General features: G+C 38.1%; 1 pseudogene; it reads right to left on the bottom strand.

Annotated features, from left to right (window-relative positions):
• Positions 1–2,500: 2,500 nt before the first annotated feature.
• Positions 2,501–4,408, bottom strand: LOC114639238 (annotated as a pseudogene).
• Between the last annotated feature and the right edge of the window lie 2,129 nt (positions 4,409–6,537).

Genomic DNA, 6,537 nt, shown 5'->3' with positions numbered 1-6,537 from the left:
TAAGACTCATTAAGAAGAAGAAATTCAGCAAAGATCTCCCATCCATAGAGAGGAAGAGTTGAAAAGTCAAGCCAAGTACAAATGATTTCAAACCCAGGCTAATAACAGATTCTTGACAAACATAATCAGTAGTCTCTGCATTGATTAAAAACACAGAAAATGTTCTAGTGTGAAGCTCAGTGGTAGAGCACTTGCCCAGCACACATGCGTGTCTGAATCTCACCCATTGCACTCCATAATACACCAGAGTGTTACAAATGTTGTGCTTCTCCCTGAAATGAATGTAATCTGGAAGATAGAACAAAGGGGGCTTTTGGATTCTTAGTCCTGAGAAAATGTTACTCTATTGGGAACCAAGGATAGCCACAAGGGTAGACATTTCCCACAGAAAACTCAATTTCATAAATCTTTAGAACAAGCCAAGGGAGAAGAGTTCAAGCATCAATTTCAATTTATAGAGAATTTAGAGACCATGAGCCATCAGCAATGTAAGTAAAGTCCTTGAATTTATGCTCTTAACAGTGAGACACTTTCCTACTTGCATAGATTTGAGTGCAGTGGTCACAGTCTTGTGTTCTGTTTCTACTCATATATTTTCTCCCACTTGCAGCAGCCTAGAGTGGGACCTATTTTGCATTGAGCTTTAGTCCAAAGAAAGTAGAAGACTCAATGTGATGTGCCTCATCTCAAACTAAGTGGGGCCAGTGATTATTCTCAAGATGTACTTACTTTGACTCTAATTCAGGATCACACTTTTAGCGTCATGGAATACTGGAACATTTGTGTCAGCAGGTGTTGACAAAAGTTCTATGCCTTACACATGCTCCAGATATGGCTCCTGCTGTATTTGTCAGGAATGGTAGGAGCTCAGATGTGATCAGCAGATTATTTGTTTTAGAGAAGGTCGATATTGTCACAGAGTCAGGGTAGAGAGGGAAACTTGAAGTTTGAAACATTAATTTTGATGATTCTTTATTGAACTTTATTGCAAACACTCATCATTGGCATAATGGGAAACATACAAGTGATTCTCTACTGCAGAAAGTCAGTAATGAATTAATTCTAGTTACATACTGTTTAATAAGTAAAACTATTTCTATATGCAAATATGGATGGATGCAATTTATGTTTTAATTTCTTTTGGTAAATATGTATCTCTGTGTGCATTCTTACGTGTGTGCACATGTGTACACATATGAATTGAGTCCAAAGATTATTCATTCTCAATCACTCTCCACCTCATATTTTGAGACAGAATCTATCACTGAACCTAGAGCTCACTAATTGGCTAGGTTGGCCAAGACTATTCAGATATCTACTAAGACTCTAGTGCAGTGTAAGGATTAAAGCTGCAGATCTTCATACTTGGATTTTTCATGTGGGTTTTGGGGATCTGAACTTAGCTCCTCAGGCTCATGCACGGCAAACACCAACAGAGCCATCTTCTGTTCAGCCCCCATATAAATTTTCTTAAAAAAAAAACCCAACACCACATTTTAAAGTCAGTAAGAACAAAGGGTTGATTATGAAACTTTGGAGAAACATTTGCCAGGCATATACAAGGCCCTAGGTTTAATTCCCAGCATTGCTAACAAACAAATAAACAGATAAATAAAGTAAATATGAACAAAATCAGTCCATTCTTAAAGAGAAAAAATGATTTGCACTGTTGGCAGTTTTGACACTTGCATGTATCTTCAGTGATAAATTTGAGACCACAGATCATTGTCTACTGTTTGGGAAAGGAATATGTTACTGTACTGTGATTTCACAGAAAATTATTTTCTAATAGGAAGCCTGCTTACCCTAGGATATAGAAAAATAGTAACTTTAATCTTTGCCTTTCTTTTAATGGCATGAGCTCCAGAATTATAACCCTTTTTATTATAAATAAAGATTTTATTTTATATACTGATCACAGTATTTTCACTTCTGTTCCATCATGTTTTACATGTCTTTATTGTTGTCCACCAGCCTGAGTACTGGAGCTTTATAACAAGCCTTGATATCTATTAAGTAAAAACCCATTCTGTTTTATACTCTTATTCTTTTTTTTTAACAGTGGTAAAATAGACTTTTATTTACTTTGTCGAGTCAGAAGGTTGTAAAAAAAATTATTGCTAAAGTAGATACCAAGCAAAACAGAAAGGTACTTTAGAAGTCCAGTTACCTTGGAGTTTATTTAAACTAAAGAAAAGGTCGTGTTTTCATGCTATACGTACTTGGTTCTTTAAATAACAATTGTGGCAAACAGCAGAAAGAATTAGAGAATGCTGCACTTGTGATCCATACAAAACATCAACATCTTGGGTTGTACATAATTAAAGAAACATCTTACTTTTCGAAATATTGTAATAGCCAATATATAGAGGCATGCCTTCATGAGGGCATAGGAATGCAATTTAGAAAAGGAAAAAAAATCACATGGGAACTAGTCAATTTCTTTAAAATCACTGAGCAAGAAAAGCAACATTGAATTTCCGTACTGATTTTATGCAGCTTCTATACAGTACCTTGACTTAAATCCAAGAGCAAAGTTAAGACTCTCCTCCTCTATTTTTGGTAAACAATTGCATGGTAAACTTAGATGACTTTCCCTCTGGGTTTTACCCGGGAGTGGCCTTTTTAATATTTATTTAAAAGAGGGCAGGTTTGGCACTTTTATACTGATGTCACTAATGTTAATATTTCTTGGGATCTCAGGAAGATTCATATTCTTTACAGCTGATACAGCACGGGCTGGAGCTCCTGCTAAGCCAGCCTCAGATTTCTCCAGTTTATTTTGTGCATCAATTTGTGTGACGACCTCATTCATGTTGGTCTCCAATCACCCCCCATCATCATTTCTGCAAGAATATTATGAACTTTGTCTACGTGGAATATTAAATCCAGTTCACAGACATTTTCAAAACATTTGTCTAATGTTTCCACAAATACTTGAATTAGATCTAAAATGCCAAGTTCACTTTCTGAGTAATCCACACAGAAGACAAAATATAATGTTGCATAATGTCTGTAAATGAGTTTGTTGTCAGATCCTCCAATTAATAATCCTCCTTCTAGGAAATTACAAACATTCTCATCTTACTTAGATACCAAATGGAAAGTCTCCCTGATGATTTACTGTTGCGTATCTTCACTATAAGGCTGGTAGAGCAACAATACCAACCAACCACAGCTCCCAGGGTCCTAACCACCAGCCTGGGAGCACTTAGGGAGGGATCCAGCGCTTCAGTTGAATATGTAAGAGTGGAGGGCCCTGCCGGGCACAGGTGGAAGATGAGATCCTTGACCTCATGAAGCCTGGACGCCCCAGGGGGTGGGAATTTTGAGGGTGGGGAGGTGGGAGTGGAGGGGTAGATAGAGGTTACATCCACAGAGAAGAAGGAGGAGGGGTGAGGGGATAGGGGGTTCCTGGGTGGGTGGGGGATGGGGTAAGGGGACAACATATGAAATGTAAATAAAACATCCAATAAAAATTAAAAAAAAAAAAAGGCTGGTAGAACTTGGAGAGCCGCGGCTTCCCGTGGTTGTTGGAAGATGAGGATGGCTGGGCCGGACCAACCGGGTGGGCGCTGGGGCCAGGGCTGGGGCGGGCACGAGAGCCTCATCTCTGGGAGCTTGTCTCCTCTGCTTCCCCACCCGCCCCCTTCCGCACGCACGCTTATACTCTTATTCTTAAATTATTGTGGGGTTTTGGGGCTCTTTATTTTCCACAGCTAGATGAACGGCAAAAATTTCTTGAATTAATCATAAAATATTGAGCTGATGATATGGTTTATTGAGTATTGAGTTCCATCTCAGCTGTGCAGGAGTTGTGTTTGATGACAGAGACCTCTAATTCCAGTACTTGTGAACTGGAGGCAGGAGGATCTGGAGCTTAAGGTCAACTCTTGGGAGTTGAGGGGCAGCTAATTTAAATGACATTCACATTTTAGGTCAAAGCAAACAAATAAAACAAAAATTTAAAAATTAAAATATCCACAGTAATCTGAGGGGCAAGATGTGAAACCCTCTAGTATTGCAGTTCTTGAGCAGGCCTCTGTTATTGAGACCCTTAGCCCTATAATTATTACAGTTATTGCATGAGCCTAGAAAGCAGAGCATCTTCAGTCTTCCTCTGTGGTTAGACTTGCAGCTCTACGGCTTGGAAACGGAAATATCTCAGCCTTTGGAAGCAGCCAGTTTTCTACGTCTTGTATATACATAGAGGTAGGGGATTTCTTAGCTATGAACACAAACCAGCATTAGAGCTCTTAGCTGATGACTGGGAACACTTCTTCTGCCTCAAGTCTATTCCTGCTCCTGTTGTTGCTCTTCTGCCCTTCTTTCTCCCGTAGGTATTCTTAAACTGTCCAGCTATTGTTTCTGCAGCCGTATAGACAGCTACCTACCTGGCTGCTTTCATAGTTCAGTCTGCTGACACCTAAGCTGCCATTGCTGCTTTGCTGCCTCTTCTGTTCTCTCCTTCCTCTGATGATTTTTCCTGAGTTACCATCTTAGCTTATATTATAAAGAGAAGACAAGAAAATTTCACTTGAGGGGGATGGAGAAATGGATCCGTAGTTAGGAACACTTGTTGCTCCAGTGTATGACCTAGGTTTGGTTCCCAGAACCTATTTAATGCCTTACAACTATTTGTAATTCAAATTGCAGGAGATACAACATATTTTTCTGACCTCTGTAGGTTTCAGACATGCATATGGTACACATATGTATATTTGGACAAAACATTTACATAAAATAGAAGTAATAATATATACAGATATAGATATATTTACAGGCATTCTTAAGAGAAGTCTTTTATTGGGACTGGTGATACAAACCAGGAAACGAAAGGCAGCCAACTGCTAAATGTTTTCCTACAGACACATTGAGCCCAACTGCTATGCCTTGTAGAACCAGTCACAGTCATTGAGGCTTATATTTTAGGCCAATCACAGCCTTGCCACTAACTACCAATCACATTCACTAAGGATTATGTTTAGACAAATCACAATGTTGACTCTTAGGACCAATCATAGTCATTTAACTTTGTATTTTAGACTAATCACAGCCTGGCTCCTAACAGCCACCACAGCCATTTAAATTTGTGTTCTGACCAATCACAGCCTTGCCTTTTAGGACCAATCATAGGCAGCGAGTCTCATGTTCTCAACCAATCTCATAAGCAGTGTATGTTCTATAGTTGCTAGGATACAGTAAACATAGGACCAGTTGACTTCAAGAGAGTGGAGAGGTAAGGTTGAGTAAGTTGGAGCTCTGTTGTATAGGGCAAAATCCTGAGTTATTTCTTGTTTAATCTTGTCCCAATCATTGAAATAGGGATGGTGAACTCACCAACAGTAAACTGTGAATGTGATAATTTCATATTTCAGTTGTATCAGTTAATAGTTAATATAAAGTTATGTAGTTAACTATCTGAGATATTCAAGCTTAATTGTCTAACTTGATGTTTATGAAATAGCTTTCCTTTTCTTGAGTAATACTATTTATACCACAGTTCACAGTCTCTGGTACCCTCATGCTATCAATTGGCAAAAAGGACCAGACTGGCTGTATTTTTAAATACTGACCAGTTTTATGATGAGGGTTATACAGTACAACAACTACATAAAGGATGGTGAATAATAAGTGATAAGTTATAGGTCATTGATTTAAAAAGATGATAGATTATAGACAGTAGATGATAAATTATAGATTATAGAATATAAAGGATTAGATAATAGATAATAAATTGAAGAATAGAGGTATCAGAGAAAGAAGAAAGATGAACATTAGCTAGATATGTGATAGAGGAGAGATATGGGATAAAGGAAAAAGAGATTTGATGATAGACACAGAATGGGCAAAGGGTAGAAGAGAGAGCAAAGGATGATGTATGTAGAAGATCTAGAGGATAGATGCTAAATAGATGGAGATAGAGACACCATAGGCAACATAGAGATGGGACATAGACACATGCTAGAGGATAGAGAATAGACAGATAGAAGATAGATATAGGATAACTAGAAGATAGATGATAGATAGATAGAAGACAGACAAAATATTTATACTCTAGCTTCTAAAGGATACATGATAGATAAATAGGAGATAGACAAAGGATAGGTAAAGGAAAGAGGGTAATTATATGAAAGAGAGACACAGGAGAACTAGAAGTTAAGGACAGATGGAAGAGAGAATAGGGTGACCAGAGGATAAATGATACATAGATTGTAGACAGACACAGGACAGCTAGAGGATAGATGGTAGATACATGGCAGACAGATACAGGGTAGTTAGGAGACAGATGATAGATACATAAAAGACAGACACAGGATAGCTAGAGGATAGATGATAAACAGAATACAGACACAGGATACCTAGAGGATAAATGATACATAGATGGAATATAGGCACAGGATAGCTAGAGGATTGATGATAGATGGAAGTCATACACAGGAGAGCTACTGGATTGTAGATAGATAGATAGATAGATAGATAGATAGATAGATAGATAGATAGACAGATGAGATATAGAGCAATGAGAGATAGATA

This window comes from Grammomys surdaster, unplaced genomic scaffold, assembly GCF_004785775.1.
Source record: "Grammomys surdaster isolate TR1022 unplaced genomic scaffold, NIH_TR_1.0 125690, whole genome shotgun sequence".
Taxonomy (NCBI): domain Eukaryota; kingdom Metazoa; phylum Chordata; class Mammalia; order Rodentia; family Muridae; genus Grammomys; species Grammomys surdaster.
Note: the sequence above shows the minus strand (reverse complement) of the source record. Positions and strands in the feature narration are given on the sequence as shown.